The sequence below is a fragment of the Dama dama genome, chromosome X, assembly GCF_033118175.1.
Source record: "Dama dama isolate Ldn47 chromosome X, ASM3311817v1, whole genome shotgun sequence".
NCBI lineage: Eukaryota > Metazoa > Chordata > Mammalia > Artiodactyla > Cervidae > Dama > Dama dama.
In genome coordinates this window covers 104,965,157-104,983,775 of record NC_083714.1, presented here as the reverse complement: position 1 = coordinate 104,983,775, position 18,619 = coordinate 104,965,157, and the positions used below count along the sequence as shown (strand labels likewise).

The 18,619-nt window shown below is 41.2% G+C and overlaps 1 pseudogene; it reads left to right on the top strand.

Moving 5' to 3' along the window:
* The first annotated feature begins 2,822 nt into the window (after positions 1 to 2,822).
* Positions 2,823 to 4,433, top strand: LOC133052795 (importin subunit alpha-4-like; annotated as a pseudogene).
* Positions 4,434 to 18,619: the final 14,186 nt, after the last annotated feature.

The following is an 18,619-nucleotide window of genomic DNA, read 5'->3' as shown; positions in this document are numbered from 1 at the left end:
CAGTACTCTTGCTTGGAAAATCCCATGGACTGAGGAGCCTGGTAGGCTGCAATCCATAGGGTCGCTAAGAGTCGGACACGACTGAGCAACTTCACTTTCACTTTTCACTTTCATGCATTGGAGAAGGAAATAGCAATCCACTCCAGTGTTCTTGCCTGGGGAATCCCAGGGATGTGGGAGCCTGGTGGGCTGCTGTCTATGGGGTCGCACAGAGTCGGACACGACTGAAACGACTTAGCAGCAGCAGCAGCAGCAGGGTTAGTTCTCTGGTAGTCTAAGATCTTGAAGTCAGTGCTCCCACTCCAAAAGCTCAGGGCTTCATCTCTGGAAATTTATAAATACTGTTCTTGAAACCCTGCTAAGCTGGCTGAATGGAATAAAAAAGGAAGAGTGGAAGTGACACAGTCTGTATATGAAGGATTGTCCTTTTTTTTTTTTTTGGCTGTGCTGGGTCCTTTTTGCTGTGTGGGTTTTTCTCTAGTTGCAGCAAGTGGAGGGTACTCTCCTTGCAGTGTATGGGCTTCTCCTTGTGGTGGCTTATCTTGTTGTGGAGAATGAACTCTCCAGTGTACAGGCTTCAGTCAGTTGTGGCTCCCAGGTTCTAGAGCACAGGCTCAACAGTTGTGGCACACAGGCTTAGTTGCTTTGTGGCAGGTTGGATCTTCCTGGACCAGGAATCAAACCTGTGTTTTTGCAGGCTGCAGTGCAATGGGTGTCACGTGCATGTGCTGGAGGAATATTCCCAATTCTTCACTGGGCAAATTCCCCCTTTTGAAGCTGTTCCTTTGTGCCCTAAAAGAAGTAGCCCAACATGGGGGGAAAAATGTGAATATCTTTGAATTTACTATAGTTGGAATTTGTCAAGGTTCTTGATTTGTAAACTCATGTCTTTCAATAGATTTGGGAAGTTTTTGAAGACTACTTCTTCCAGTATTCTTTCTTCCCCTTTGTCTCTCATTTCTCCCTCTAAGATTCCCATAGTGTGTGTGTTGGTCACTTGATTTACTTCAGGTCCCTTCAGTTCTGTTCTCTTTTCATTATCATTTTTTCTTTCCACTTTATAAGTTTCAATTGGCCTACCTTTAATTCACTGACTCTTATTTCTCCCTGATTAAGTATGCTATGGAACCCCTCAGTTGAATTGTTTTTCAGTTACTCTGCTTTTTAGCTCCAGAATTTGTTTAGTTCTTTTTAATAATTTCTGTTTATTGATGTTCAAAACATTTTGATTACATTTTCTTCCTAATTTTCTTTAGTTTTTTCTCCATGTTTTCCTTTAGCATTTTGAGCATATTTAATACAGTTGTGTTGAAGTCTTTGTTTAGTAAGTCTCATATCTTAACTTCATTTCTGTCCATCAATTTTATTCTTTTGAATAGGCCATACTTTCCCATTGCTTTGTATATCCTGTGATTTTGTTGTTGTTAAAAACTGAACATGAACATTTGATTGTTTTAATATGGTAACTCTGGAAATATTTCTCAGGGTTTGCTGTGTTCTTACAGCCTTTGTTGTAAGGCTGGAGTAATCTGTAAGTTCAGTGAGTACTCAAAGCTGTTTTTGAAAAGATTGTATTCCTTGTCATGAATGGTCTCTGCAGTCTCTATTCCTTTAGCTCTTGTTTGACTAGTGTTTTGACAGATATTTCCTTGAGTGTTAGGAGCTAAAAACAAAATTAAATACCAATAATAAAAGAAAAGCACCCTCAGGACTCTCCTGGTGGTCCAGTGGTTAAGAATCCACCTTCCAATGCAGGAGATACTGGTTCAAACCCTGGTCCAAGGAGATCCTACATGCCTCAGTAAACTAAGCCTGTGTGCCACAACTACTGAAGCCTGTGTGCCTAGAGTTTGTGCTCTGCAACAAAAGAAGTCACCGCAATGAGAAGCCCATGCTTGCTGCAACTAAAGAAAGCCCACGAGCAACAACAAAGAGCCAGCACAGCCAATAAATAAATAAATATGTTTTTAAAAAGTGTCTGCCTTACAATGCAGGAGACATGGGTTCAATCACTGGTCAGGGAACTAAAATCCCACATGCCACAAAGAAACTAAGCTTGCATTTCACAAATACTGAGCCTGTGCATAGCACAACTACAGAGTCCATATGCCACACCAAAAGTTCCCGCATGACACAAGGAAGATCCCGTGTGCTGCAACTAAGACCTAATGCAGCTAAATAAATATTTTCAAAAAGAAGAAGAAAAAAGAAAAGCAGCCTCTCTCAAAACAAAACAAAACCCTAAACACCTCTCGAGGTCCTTACAGATTGGTTTTGTGCTGGGGCAACCTAACCCACTAACTGACTAACTCACTTAGTCAGGTTTATGCTAAGCCTGTGGTGAAACAGTGTGATCTGAATTCTGCTGCTGCTGCTAAGGCACTTCAGTAGTGTCCGACTCTGTGAGACCCCATAGACAGCAGCCCATCAGGCTCCCCCGTCCCTGGGATTTTCCAGGCAAGAACACTGGACTGGGTTGCCACTTCCTTCTCCGATCTGAATTCTAGTTAGGCAAAATAGAGACAAGTTCCTTGCATTAGTCCTTCAAGTAGACCTCAGAAAACTTAGAACAGACACATGCAATACTTTGCAAATAAGGTCTTCTCTGCTCTCTGTAGAACCAGGGACCAGGATCCCACAGTGGGAGCATGAGCTTTTACCACTCTAAGACTGCTACCAGTGCTTGGCGGCATGGAGTAATATGCGCTCCTCTCTGGCTTTCCTTCTCTTCCCTTCTCGCCCTCCACCTCCCCTTCCCTTACCGAGACTCATTGCCTCCACTACTGCTGTGCTACAGCTGTAGCTGGAGCCAGCACACAGCCATGACCGAGAACCCCAGGTTGGAGAACCACCTCATCAAGTGCTTTAAGAATAAGGGCCACGATGTGGAGACAATGTGAAAATACAGAAATGAAATGACTGTTCAACTGCAAAAAAAAAAAAAAGATGAACAATTACTGAAAAAAAAGAAATGTTCCCCAAGAAGAAAATTTAGGAGATTCAGATGTTGATGCTGATTTTAAAGCACACACTGTAATACTAGAAGCTATAATGCAGAATGCCACAAGTGATAAATACCCAGTGGCTCAGTTGAGTGCTATACAGGCTGCGAGAAAACTTTTATCCGGTGACAGAAATCCACCAGGTGATGACCTAATAAAATCTTGGATTTACCAATTCTAGTGAAGTGTCTAGAAAGGGATCATAATCCTTTATTACAGTTTGAAGCTGTGTAAGTGTTAACTAATATAGCATCAGAAACTTCTGTACAGACTCAAACTATCATACAGTTTAATGCTGTACCTCTTTTTCTAAGGCTTCTCCTTTCAGCCACATCAGAATGTTTGTGAGCAAGCAGTATGGGCTTTGGGAAGCATTGTAGGTGATGATCCTCAGTGTAGAGATTATGTCATGTTCACTGAGAGTTGTCAAAACTCTTCTGTTCTTCATCAGTCCCTCCATTCTTATTGCCTTCTTTTGGAACGTCTCATGGATTATTTTCAGTCTCTGCAGAAATAAGGACCAACCCCATCACCTATGGAGACAGTCTGGAGATTTTGCCAGCATTGTGTGTCTTAATATACCATATGGACATAAACACTCTTGTGGATACTGTTTGGGTGCTGTCACATCTGATAGATGGAGGTAAAGAGCAGATACAGATGGTTATTGATTCAGGGGCTGTGCAATTTCTTGTGCCCCTTCTGAGCCATCAGGAAATGAAAGTTCAAACAGTAGCACTCAGAGCAGTTGGTAACATAGTGACAGGTACCAGTGAGCAGACCCAGGTTGTTCTCAACTGCAATGTCCAGTCATGCTTCCCAAATCTCTTATCACATCCAAAGGAGAAGATAAATAAGAAAGCAGTGTGATTCCTTCCTTTCCAACATTACAGCAGGCAACCAGCAGCAAGTACAGGATGTAATAGATGCTGGATTAATCCTATGATTATTTATCATCTTGCTAAGGGGGACTTTGGAATACAAAATGAAGCTTTTGGGACAATTAGCAACTTAATGATAAGTGGTAAAAAATATCAAGTTGAGTATCTTGTACAGCACAATACCACCATTCTCTAATTTATTTTCAGTAAAAGATTCTCAAGTTTTTCAGGTGGTTTTAGACGGTATATAATGGCTAGTGATGAAGCAAGCACAATAGCTGAAATAATATAAAGAATGCAGTGGTTTGGAGAAGTTTTACAGTTGTATGAAGTTGAAGACATGTATTTAGCATTTGAAATCATAGATCAGTATTTCTCTGGCAACGATATTGATGAAAATCCAGGCCTCATTCCTGAAGCAATAGAAGGAGTTACTTACAACTTTGATCCAACAGCCAACCTTCAAACAAACAATTTATTTTTGAGTTCAATTGAGTGCAGCATCTTTCCCACATTCAATATGAAGCACCACCAGATGGCTACCAAATGACAAGAATGACAACTTCAAAAGACTCCAAAACATGTATGCCCCCTTGTTTTGATGCTTCTAAAGCAAGCCATGTCTTAATCATTCTGCAAATGCCAGAAGTCACTAAGCAAATGGACTATAAAGGCATATGATTGCCTAAACTGTTTTAGAATTCTCCTTTAACAACCTTAACTACTCTATTTTCCTTGTCCCTGGTGCCACATGCTGACAAATGCAGTATCCAGTTTAGAATATTCTGAGGTGGTGGCTTTGCTATGATAAGAATAGCAAGGAGAGATTTTAAAAAAGTCTTCCTCGGTGATCAATGCAAAGACATAGAGGGAAACAATAGAATGGGAAAGACTAGAGATAACTTCAAGAAAATTAAAGATATCAAGGGAACATTTCATGTAAAGATGGGCACAATACAGGAGAGAAAAGGTATGGGCCTAACAGAAGCTGAAGATATTAAGAAGAGGTGGCAAAACTACACAGACAGAACTATACAAAAAAGATCTTTATGACCCAGATAACCATGATGGTGTGATCACTCACCTAGAACCAGACATCCTGGAATGAGAAGTCAAGTGGGCCTTAGGAAATATCACTATGAAAAAAAGCTAGCGGAGGTGATAGAATTACAGTTGACCTATTTCAAATCCTAAAAGATGATGGTGTAAAAGTGCTGCACTCAATATGCCAGCAAATTTGGAAAACACAGCAGTGGCCACAGGACTGGAAAAGGTCAGTTTTCATTCAAATCCCTAAGAAAGGCAATGCCAAAGAATGCTGAAACTACTACACAATTGCACTCATCTCACATGCTAGCAAAATAATGCCCAAAATACTCCAAGCCAAGCTTCAACAGTATGTGAACCATGAACTTCCAGATGTTCAAACTGGATTTAGAAAAGGAAGAGCAACCAGAGGTCAAATTGCCAACATCTGTTGGATCATTGAAAAAGCGAGAGAGTTCCAGAAAAACATCTATTTCTGCTTTATTGACTATGCCAAAGCTATTGACTGTGTGGATCACAACAAACTGTGGAAAACTCTTCAAGATATGGGAATACCAGACCACCTGACCTGCCTCTTGAGAAACCTGTATGCAGGTCAGGAAGCAACAGTTAGAACTGGACATGGAACAACAGACTGGTTCCAAATCAGGAAAGGAGTACATCAAGGCTGTCTATGGTCACCTGGCTTATTTAACTTATATGCAGGATACATCATGAGAAATGCTGGGCTGGATGAAACACAAGCTGGAATCAAGATTGTTAGGAGAAATATCAATAACCTCAGGTGTGCAAGTGACACCACCCTTATGGCAGAAAGTTAAGAAAAACTAAAGAGCCTCTTAATGAAAGTGAAAGACAAGAGTGGAAAAAGTTGGCTTAAAACTCAACATTCAGAAAACTAAAATCATGGCATCTGATCCCATCACTTCATGACAAATAGAAAGGGAAACAATGGAAACAGTGACAGACTTTATTTTGGGGGGCTCCAAAAATCACTGTAGATGGTGACTGTAGCTATGAAATTAAAAGATGTTTATGCCTTGGAAAAAAAGCTATGACCAACCTTTACAGCATATTTAAAACCTCGAATAGCCAAAGAGATCTCGAGAAAGAATAATGCAACTGGAGGAATAACCTGCCTGACTTCAGGCTCTACTACAAAGCCACAGTCATCAAGACAGTATGGTACTGCCACAAAGACAGAAATATAGATCAATGGAACAGAATAGAAAGCCAAGAGATAAATCCACGAACCTAGGGACACCTTATCTTTGACAAAGGAAGCAAGGATATACAATGGAAAAAAGACAATCTCTTTAACAAGTGGTGCTGGGAAAACTGGTCAACCACTTGTAAAAGAATGACACTAGAACACCTTCTAACACCATACACAAAAATAAACTCAAAATGGATTAAAGATCCAAATATAAGACCAGAAACTATAAAACTCCTAGAGGAGAACATAGGCAAAACACTCTCCGACATAAATCACAGCAGGATCCTCTATGACCCACCTCCCAGAATATTGGAAATAAAAGCAAAACTAAACAAATGGGACCTAATGAAACTTAAAAGCTTTTGCACAACAAAGGAAACTATAAGTAAGGTGAAAAGACAGCCTTCAGAATGGGAGAAAATAATAGCAAACGAAGCAACAGACAAAGGATTAATCTCAAAAATATACAAGCAACTCCTGCAGCTCAATTCCAGAAAAATAAATGACCCAATCAAAAAAGAATGGGCCAAAGATCTAAACAGACATTTCTCCAAAGAAGACATACAGATGGCTAACAAACACATGAAAAGATGCTCAACATCACTCATTATCAGAGAAATGCAAATCAAAACCACAATGAGGTACCACCACACACCAGTCAGAATGGCTGCTATCCAAAAGTCTACAAGCAGTAAATGCTGGAGAGGGTGTGGAGAAAAGGGAACCCTCTTACACTGTTGGTGGGAATGCAAACTAGCACAGCCACTATGGAGAACAGTGTGGAGATTCCTTAAAAAACTGGAAATAAAACTGCCATATGACCCAGCAATCCCACTTCTGGGCATACACACTGAGGAAACCAGAACTGAAAGAAATACGTGTACCCCAATGTACATCACAGCAGTGTTTATAATAGCCAGGACATGGAAGCAACCTAGATGCCCATTAGCAGACAAATGGATAAGAAAGCTATGGTACATATATATAATGGAATATTACTCAGACATTAAAAATAATACATTTGAATCAGTTCTAATGAGGTGGATGAACCTGGAGCCCATTAAACAGAGTGAAGTAAGCCAGAAAGATAAACACCAATACAGTATACTCACGCATATATATGGAATTTAAAAAGATGGTAATGATAACCTTATATGCAGGACAAAAAAAGAGACACAGATGTATAGAACAGACTTTTGGACTCTGTAGGAGGCGAGGGTGGGATGATCTGAGAGAACAGCATTGAAACATGTGTATTATCAAGTGTGAAACAGATCGCCAGCCCAGGTTTGATGCATGAGACAAGTGCTCAGGGCTGGTGCACTAGGAAGACCCAGAGGGATGGAATAGGGAGGGAGGTGGGAGGGGGGATCAGGATGGGGAACATATGTAAATCCATGGCTGATTTATGTCAATGTATGGCAAAAACCACTACAATATTGTTAAGTAATTCAGTCAGTTCAGTTCAGTCACTCAGTCGTGTCCGACTCTTTGTGACCCTACAAATCACACCACGCCAGGCCTCCCTATCCATCACCAACTCCCGGAGTTCACCCAAACTCATGCTCATCGAGTCGGTGATGCCATCCAGCCATCTCATCCTCTGTCGTCCCCTTCTCCTCTTGCCCCCAATCCCTCCCAGCATCAGGGTCTTTTCCAATGAGTCAACTCTTCTCATGAGGTGGCCAAAGTACTGGACATCAGTCCTTCCAATGAACAGCCAGGACTGATCTTCAGGATGGACTGGTTGACTCTCCTTGCAATCCAAGGGACTCTCAAGAGTCTTTTCCAACACCACAGTTCAAAAGCATCAATTTTTCAGTGCTTAGCTTTCCTCATAGTCCAACTCTCACATCCATACATGACCACTGGAAAAACCATAGCCTTGACCAGATGGACCTTTGTTGGCAAAGTAATGTCTCTGCTTTTTAAAGTAATTAGCCTCCAAGAAATAAAAATAAATGAAAAAATAAATAGAAGCAGAGACATTACTTTGCCAACAAAGGTTCGTATAGCCAAAGATTTGGTTTTTCCAATAGTCATGTATGGATGTGAGAGTTGGACTATAAAGAAAGCTAAGCATGGAAGAATTGATGCTTTTGAACTGTGGTGTTGGAGAAGACTGTTGAGAGGCCCTTGGACAGCAAGGAGATCCAACCAGTCCATCCTAAAGGAAATCAGTCCTGAATATTCATTGGAAGGACTGATGCTGAAGATGAAACTACAATACTTTGGCCACCTGGTGCAAAGAACTGACTCATTTGAAAAGACCCTGATGTTGGGAATAATTGAAGGCGGGAGGAGAAGGGGATGACAGAGGATGAGACGGTTGGGTAGCATCACTGACTCAATGGACGTGAGCTTGAGTAAGCTTGGGAATTTGGTGAGGGACAGATAAGTCTGGTGTGCTGCAGTCCATGGGTTCACAAAGAGTCAGACACGACTGAGCGACTGAACTGAACTGAAGTGAGGTGGTGGCATGTCAGTTGCCCACTGGATATTCCTTTGGGAAATGGTGTGCTGTGGATCAAGACACTTTTTTTTTTCCATGTATTTTTATTCGTTGGAGGTTAATTAGTTTACAATATTGTAGTGGTTTTTGCTACACATTGACATAAATCAGCCATGGGTTTACATGTGTTCCCCATCTTGATGCCCCTTCAGCCTCCTTCTCCATCCCATCCCTCTGGGTCTTCCCAGTATGCCAGCCCTGGGCACTTGTCTCATGCATCAAACCTGGGCTGGTGATCTGTTTCACCCTTGATAGTATATTTGTTTCTAGATGCCTAGATGCCCATCAGCAGATGAATGGATAAGGAAGCCGTGGTACATATACACCATGGAATATTACTCAGCCGTTAAAAAGAATTCATTTGAATCAGTTCTAATGAGATGGATGAAACTGGAGCCCATTATACAGAGTGAAGTAAATCAGAAAGATAAAGACCAATACAGTGTACTAACACATATATATGGAATTTAAAAAGATGGTAACAATAACCCTATATGCAAAACAGAAAAAGAGACTCAGATGTACAGAACAGCCTTTTAGATTCTGTGGGAGAAGGTGAGGGTGGGATGTTCAGAGAGAATAGCATTGAAACAAGTATACTATCAAGACACTTTTGTATGACACACATGTTGGAAGAATTTAAAGAGGTGCAGTCTGATCTGAAGTCCATCATTTTCCTTCATAAGCATATTTTCATACTCTTTAAGTGGAATAATAGATTTTAAAGTCCAAGTCAAATGATTTTCATTGGTGGAACTGACACAAAAAAGTAACTTAAAAATAAACTTGTTTATTGATTAAACTGGTAAGTTTTAAGAAACCCTACTTCATCTACCAGTAATTGATGCTTTTATTGTCTGCCTCACAAGCTAGGGCTGGAAGAATAACTTTAGCTATGGATGGTAATGTTTTTGCTGTTATACCTAATTTTTGAAAACAGTAAGCCCTATTTGACCATTCACTTCACCCTGTGTGTTCTTACTGTTTTGAAGTAATCAAATGTTGTGCATGGTATTTTACTTGAGCTGCAACCTGTTACAGACTTGAATTTCTGTTTAAGTTGAAAGCAAGAGCCCTAGACTATAAAGGAAAAAAAATAAAAACACAGAGGTCAAAGAAAGGAAAAAGCTGCCACAATACCCAGGAAGGGGGTGGGGCAAGGGCATGCAAATGCACCACAAAACTCTCCTATTTGCAGTTGTCTTTTTCTTGATTTAGTATCCACTTGAGTAAGTACGGTAGGTGTTGTGAGAGGGCATCAGAGGGCAGACACACTAAAACCATAATCACAGAAAACTAGCCAATCTGATCACAGGACCACAGTCTTGTCTAACTCAATGAAACTAAGCCATGCCATGTGGGGCCACCCAAGACGGTTGGGTCATGGTGGAGAGGTCTGACAGAATGTGGTCCACTGGAGAAGGGAATGGCAAACCACTTCAGTATTCTTGCCTTGAGAACCCCATGAACAGTATGAGAAGGCAAAACGATAGGATACTGAAAGAGGAACTTCTCAGGTCGGTAGGTGCCCAATATGCTAATGGAGATCAGTGGAGAAATAAGTCCAGAAAGAATGAAGGGATGGAGCCAAAGCAAAAACAATACCCAGTTGTGGATGGGACTGGTGATAGAAGCAAGGTCCGATGTTGTAAAGAGCAATATTGCATAGGAACCTGGAATGCTAGGTCCATGAATCAAGGCAAATTGAAAGTGGTCAAGCAGGAGATGACAAGAGTGAATGTCAACATTCTAGGAATCAGTGAACTAAAATGGACTGGAATGGGTGAATTAACTCAGATGACCATTATATCTACTACTGTGGGCAGGAATCCCTTAGAAGAAATGGGGTAGCCATCATAGTCAACAAAAGAGTCTGAAATGCAGTACTTGGGTGCAATCTCAAAAATGACAGAATGATCTCTGTTCATTTCCAAGGCAAACCATCCAATATCACGGTAATCCAAGCCTATGCCCCAACCACTAATGCTGAAGAAGCTGAAGCTGAACGGTTCTATGAAGACCTACAAGACCTTTTAGAACTAACCCCCCAAAAAGATGTCCTTTTCATTATAGGGGACTGGAATGCAAAGGTAGGAAGTCAAGAAACACCTGGAGTAACAGGCAAATTTGGCCTTGGAGTACAAAATGAAGAAGGGAAAAGGCTCGTAGAGTTTTGCGAAGAGAATGCACTGGTCATACCAAACACCCTCTTCCAACAACACAAGAGAAGACTCTACACATGGACATCACCAGATAGTCAATATTGAAATCAGATTGATTATATTCTTTGCAGCCAAAGATGGAGAAGCTCTATACAGTAAGCAAAAACAAGACTGGGAGCTGACTGTGGCTCAGATCATGAACGCTTTATTGCCAAATTCAGACTTAAATTGAAGAAAGTAGGGAAAACCACTAGACCATTCAGGTATGACCTAAATCAAATCCCTTATGAATATACAGTGGAAGTGAGAAATAGATTTAAGGGAATAGATCTGATAGAGAGCCTGATGAACTACCAACGGAGGTTCATGACATTGTGCAGGAGACAGGGATCAAGACCATCCCCATGGAAAAGAAATGCAAAAAGGCAAAATGGTTGTCTGAGGAGGCCTTACAAACAGCTGTGAAATGAAGAGAAGTGAAAAGCAAGGGAGAAAAGGAAAGATATTCCCATTTGAATGCAGACTTCCAAAGAATAGTTGGGAGAGATAAGACAGCCTTCCTCAGTGATCAATGCAAAGAAATAGAGGAAAACAACAGAATGGAAAAGACTAGAGATCTCTTCAGGAAAATTAGAGATACCAAGGAAATATTTCATGCAAAAATGGGCTCAATAAAGGATAGAAATGGTATGGACCTAACAGAAGCAGAAGATATTAAGAAGAGGTGGCAAGAATACACAGAAGAATTGTACAAAAAAGATCTTCACGACCCAGATAATCACAATGGTGTGATCACTCACCTAGAGCCAGAAATCCTGGAATGTGAAGTCAAGTGGGCCCTAGAAAGCATCACTATGAACAAAGTTAGTGGATGTGATGGAATTCCAGTTGAGCTATTTCAAATCCTAAAAGATGATGCTGTGAAAGTGCTGCACTCAATATGCCAGCAAATTTGGAAAACACAGCAGTGGCCACAAGACTGGAAAAGGTCAGTTTTCATTCCAATCCCTAAGAAAGGCAATGCCAAAGAATGTTCAAACTACCGTACAATTGCACTCATCTCACACGCTAGTAAAGAAATGCTCAAAATTCTCCAAGCCAGGCTTCAGCAAGACGTAAACTGAGAACTTCCAGATGTTCCAGCTGGTTTTAGAAAAGGCAGAGGAACCAGAGATCAAATTGCCAATATCTGCTGGATCATTGAAAAAGCAAGAGTTCCAGGAAAACATCTATTTTTGCTTTATTGACTACGCCAAAGCCTTCAACTGTGTGGATCACAGTAAACTGTGGAAAATTCTGAAAGAGATGGGAATACCAGACCACTTGACCTGCCTCTTGAGAAACCTGTATGCAGGTCAGGAAGCAACAATTAGAACTGGACATGGGACAACAGACTGGTTCCAAATAGGAAAAGGAGTACATCAAGGCTGTATATTGTCCCCCTGGTTATTTAACTTATATGCAGAGTACATCATGAGAAATGCTGGGCTGGAAGAAGCACAAGCTGGAATCAAGATTGCCGGGAGAAATATCAATAACCTCAGATATGCAGATGACACCACCTTTATGGCAGAAAGTGAAGAAGATCTAAAGAGCCTCTTGATGAAAGTGAAAGAGGAGAGTGAAAAAGTTGGCTTAAAGTTTAACATTCAGAAAACTAAGATCATGGCATCTGGTCCCATCACCTCATGGGAAATAGATCGGGAGACAGTGGAAACAGTGTCAGACTTTATTTTTTGGGGCTCCAAAATCACTGCAGATGGTGACTGCAGCCATGAAATTAAAAGACACTTACTCCTTGGAAGGAAAGTTATGACCAACCTAGATAGCATATTAAAAAGCAGAGACATTACTTGCCAACAAAGGTCCATCTGGTCAAGGCTACGGTTTTTCCAGTGGTCATGTATGGATGAGAGAGTTGGACTGTGAAGAAAGCTGAGCGCCGAAAAATTGATGCTTTTGAACTGTGGTGTTGGAAAAGACTCTTGAGAGTCCCTTGGACTGCAAGGAGATCCAACCAGTCCATCCTGAAGGAGATCAGTCCTGGGTGTTCATTGGAAGGACTGATGCTGAAGCTTAAACTCCAATACTTTGGCCACCTCATGAGAAGAGTTGACTCATTGGAAAAGACCCTGATGCTGGGAGGGATTGGGGGCAGGAGGAGAAGGGGACGACAGAGGATGAGATGGCTGGATGGCATCACTGCCTCGATGGGCATGATTTTGTGTAGACTCCGGGGGTTTGTCACGGACAGGGAGGCCTGGCGTGCTGCGGTTCATGGGGTCGCAACGAGTTGGACCCTACTGAGCGACTGAACTGGACTGAACTGATTGCCAAAAATATTTGACTGATTTTCAGAGCTCTGACAAAGTTGTTTCTTACAGTTTCTGCTTATTTTTTGATGGTTCTGTGGAGAAATGAGAGCTTGGAATTGTCTGCTCTGTCATTTTGTACGTGATCTATAATTTTTTAAACAATAGTTTTGTTGAGATATATTCAAATACTATCAACTTTGCCTTTTAAAATGTAAAATTCAGTGGGCGTTAGTATATCACAGAATTTTGCAATCATCATCATTATCTTAATTTCAAACATTTTCATCACCATAAAAAGTGACTTTATCAGTCACTTTCCATTCCACCCCTCCTCCATCTCCAGGCAACAACTAGTCCAATCTTTGTCTCTATTGATTTGTCTTTTCTGAATATTCAATGTAAATAGAACCATGCATTATGTGATCTTTTGTTCCTGACTTCTTTCACTTAGTATAATTTTTACATGGCTCATCCATGCCATAATATGTATCAGTGCTCTACTCTTTAAAAAAAAATTAACTCTTGATTTTGAGATAGTGGTAGATTCACATGCAGTTATAGGAAATAAGACAGGTGTATCCTCTGCGGTATTTTCCTAGTTACCTACAACTATAGTTCAATATCACAACCAGGATGTTGACATTGACACAGTTAAAGTACAGAATGTTTCCGTTACAACAAGGACCCCTCATGTTGTCCTGTTATATTATAGCCACACTCACCACTCTCCTATTCCACTCCATTCTTAATCTCTTGTAGCCTCTTATCTATTTTCCATATATATAATTTTGTCATTTCAGGAATGTTAAGTGAATATAATTTTACAATTGTAGCTTGGTAGACTGACTTTTCTCTCAGCATAATTCTTCTGTTTTTGAGGTTCATACATTGTTGTTGTGTGTCTTAATAGTCCATTCTCTTTTTATTGCTGAGTTGTATTCCATGTTATGGATGCACCATAGTTTGTTCAGCCATTCACCCACTGAAGGACATTTGGTTGGTTTCCAATTTGGGGCTACTATGAACAAAGCCATTATGAACTTTCATGCACAGGTTTTTGTGTGAACAGAAATTTTCACTTATCTGAGATAAATGCCCAAGTGTAATTGCTGGGTCACATGGTAGTTGCATTTTTAATTGTATAAGAAACTGCCAAACTGTCTTTCAGAATTATGCCATTTTGAATTCATACCAGGAATGTATGAGTGATTCAGTTTCTCCATCATGATCAGCATTTAGTGCTGTCACTTTTTTTATTTTAGACATTTTGGTGGGTTTATAGTGACATCTCATTGTATGACCCGAGATTTTTTTCATAGTGTCCACCTCAATGGAATTCATGTGAGAGTTCATGTGTGTAAAGTGTATAGCATAGCTAGGTAATGCCACCTATAATTATCACAAAAATGTCAGTGATATCGTCCCCACCCTCAAAATAGTCATTATCTTATGGGAGAAAAAGACATGGGAACACATAATGTCAAATAAACAATATCAGTCCAGATGATTCAATGGTTTCTTACAAAAAGCTCCCTACATATTAGACATATTTATAATTCCTCCCCAACCCATCACCAAACAAAGCCCAAACATGGCCATAAACACATCATTAATCACATCTCAGTTCTTATTAAGACAATAAATGTAGGTTTCCATTTTTAACCCCCTGCTCCAGTTTCCCATTTTCCCCCAGGCTTCTTTCAGGATTTCTTCTTTCTCCTCCTGTTCCTGCCCTAGTAAAATTCAGAAAACCTGTGTCACCTCATCTGTACCAGGAAGTGTGTTTGCTTAAATGGTCTGGCATTCCCCAAAGCTATTTGTAATAATTGGAACTCTTCTCACACTTGTAGAGTCTTTATTTTCTTTTAATTTTTTAATTTATTGACTGTTCTGGGTCTTCGTTGCTGCACACAGGCTTTTTCTAGTTGTGATGAGCAGGGGCTGCTCTCAAGGCTTCTCCTTGTGGTGGCTTCACTTGTTGTAGAGTATGTGCTCTAGGGCACGCAGGCTTCAGTGGTTGTGGTAAATGGGCTTAGCTGCCTCACAGCATGTGGAATCTTCTAAGACCAGGGATCAAATCCAGGCTTTGGCAGGCAGATTCTTAACCACTGTTGCTGAAGCTGAAACTCCAATACTTTGGCCACCAGATATGAAGAGCCGACTCAATGAAAAAGACTGTGATGCTGGGAAAGATTGAAGGCAAAAGGAGAAGGGGGGCAACAGAAGATGAGATAAGGTTAGATAACATCACCAACTCAATGGACATGAATTTGAACAAACTCCGGGAGACAGTGAAGGACAGAGCAGCCTGGTGTACTGAAGTCTATGGAGTCACAAAGAGTCGGACACAACTTAGCAACTGAGCAACAACAGTCTTGACCACTGAACCACCTGGGTATTAGAAACACTTGTAGTTTCTAATGGTTTATTCTCTTGTCAACATCATGAGTACTCTGGCAAGATGGATATTAGCTCTATTTTATTAAAAAGGATGCTGAATTTCAGAAGGATAAATTCATATACTGAAGCTCACACTGTTTTTAGGGCAGAGTTGGGCCTTAAGCCTATGTGGTCCAATGCTTTACTAGTAGATTAGACACCCCTTCTTCACCTTCTTGGCCAAATCTCTTTGTTCTCTCCCTACTGGTCCTTGAAACCCCTAAAGGACAGGTTTTGGCTTGAAAGTTTCTACTTCTTGTCTAAGGACTCTGACAAAATTATTGAAAATGGGCAGTCAGAGGGGCATCCAAACAGGTCCAGAAGGAAAGAGTGTCATTTCATCACTGTACACTAGCCCCTAGATCCATGGTGGCACATCAGGGGAAAACCTTTAAAGGCCTCAAATGTTGAACAGATTCTGGTCCCCTTGCCAATATGTAATTCAAAATAAAAACAATAAGGTATTGAAATCACTGTACAGAAGTTCATTAATATCTGGAGTGTTTTTAAATATCAAATAGAAAAGTGTTCTCATTTTAGAGGCCATTTTTTTGTGCACTGGCTTTGAGGGTGACTATTTATTGGCCCATCTGCACTACATGGTAGGTTCCTGATGACAGTAGTGTGCAAATATAAGGTCTGTTTGGGCTGACTGCCAAACTTGACTTGGTCCTTCTGTCTGTCACGGCCTCTGAGAGGCCCTGTCAGTTCCCACCCTGAAGAACTGGATTTTGTAAGAACTGCCTCCAGGACTCAGTTCAGGCTGCTAGCCACAAACTGTTGGCTTGATGAAGGAGTTTAGGACAGGTCCAGGGACTGAGGTTCACTCTTTTCCCTGGCTCCCACTCTTTTTTTCTCTGTTTCTGACTATATATATCTCCTTTTCATTCTTTCTCTTTACTTTTTTCTTATCCTCCCTATTTATTCATATCTCTGAGTCTTTCTCCTTCTTTGCCCTAGTCTCTCAGATTCTTTATCCTTTTCTTTTATCCTTTCTGTCTCCTTCCTTGTCATTCTGTCTTTCTCTATTTTCCTCATATCCCAATCTTTCTTCCTTTGCTTTTTGATCTCTGTGTATGTGTGTCTTGGTCTCATCATCTCCATCTTTCTCTTATTTTCTTTCCCATCCCAGAGCCCACAGGGACTTTTAAAGAGGATAAGTTGCTATAGCCTGGGCTTTCTCTCTAGAGGAGTTAGGGATGGAGACTCAGGGCTAAATTTGAACTTTTCAGGCATGGATTGGGCCCTCCAAGGAGAAAACTAAAGCAGGAGGGAAAACTGGCTTACTCAGTAATGGAATGGAGGCTGGGGTGGGAACTTGGCAAAGACTGTGAGTTCCAGTGTTCAGTCAGTGTCCTGGCCCTGTGCTCTCTGACTGAGGCCTTGAGGCTATTTTTGGAAGCTTTCAAAATCTCCCTGAAGACTCCTACCCTTTCCAGTCAGCCTGGGCTGTCAGAGGATTCATTGATGATAGAAGAACTGAGGCCTGCCTTCTGTCTTTCCTGAACTCTGACTAGCCCTGAGAAAACAGTAAGATCACTGCCCCAGAGTGGGGTGTCATGGAGAGAGTGGGGAGTAGTGGCAACTCATGATGAGATAGCCAGGAAGCATGATGGAGGTGATACAGCACCTCAAACCCCAAGATGCCAAAGCATCCCATCTGGAAGGTATCCTAGAGATCTGCTGGTCTTGCTCCCTCAATATGTATACATGAGGAAGACTGGAAGGGGCACTATTAATATTTCTCTTAAAAGAAGGGAGAAAAAAGAAATCTCTTAGATCCATTTCTGTCACCTCTGCCCTAGCTTACTATCTTTGTCATAGATTGTTGCAATAGCCTAGTTTTTCTGCTTCTAGACTCTCTCTGGGCAATCTAGCCTCCTTATTTGCCAGAAAAGCTTATCATAATTTGGGGTTGAGGTGGGATTGCAGGAGTGTGTCACACCTGCTTAAAGCCTTCACCAGCTCCCCAGTACCTATTGGATAAAATCCAAAATTCCTTAGCTAGATGTATAAGCCTAACCCTGTTTGTTAGCCCCCACTTACCTTTCTAAATTATTCTCTTACTTGTCATGCTTCCCCTTGGAATGTTCAAACTCCCTGCCACTTTCCATATTCTCCTAACTTGACATTCTCTATTTCCCCTCTGCCGACATCTGCCTCTCTCCCCCCAAAAAGTTAGCACATTTCTACAGGTAGAAATTAAAATAGCTTATCGAATACCTACTTTCTGTCAGGCACTGTGCTGGGTGCTGGGAGTGTACAGTGAATGAGACCAGAGAGGGAGGACATAGGCGACAAATAGGTAATGAACATAAAGAACACATGGTAGTCCTCTCATTTTATGGATGAGAAAACTGGGTCTCAGAGAGAGAATATGATTTGGCCACTACATCCAGCTAGTGCTGAGATCCCAAATGCAAATTTGATCTCAAATACTAACTTTAACTTTGGTACTATTTCCACTATTTCAACTACCTACCTACCTGATCCTGCTGCCTCCAAATCATTTCCTTCACCTACCTATCTTAGCTCTCAAAATTATTACCCCATTAGAAAAGTACTCTTGTGCAGTATCATTTGCTTCCAAGAATCCCCTATTAAAGTGTCAAGACAGCATACCTAGAAGCCTGAGAACACATAGCACTTCTCAATTTATGAGCTTCAATGTAGCAGTCACCTAGCAGGAAACAGGTGTGTGTACATGCCTCTCTCTCTCTCTCTAGCTTTGTGGTTGTTATTGTTCTGCTGCTGCTAAGTCACTTCAGTCGTGTCCGACTCTATGTGACCCCATAGACAGCAGCCCACCAGGCTCCGCCGTCCCTGGGATTCTCCAGGCAAGAACAATGGAGTGGGTTGCCATTTCCTTCTCCAATGCATGAAAGTGAAAAGTGAAAGTGAAGTTGCTCAGTCGTGTCCGACTCTTCGCGACCCCATGGACTGCAGTCCACCAGGCTCCTCCTTCCAAAAGTACTGGAGTGGGGTACCACTGCCTTCTGTTATTTTTCAGTCGTGTCCAACTCTTTACGACCCCATGGTCTGCAG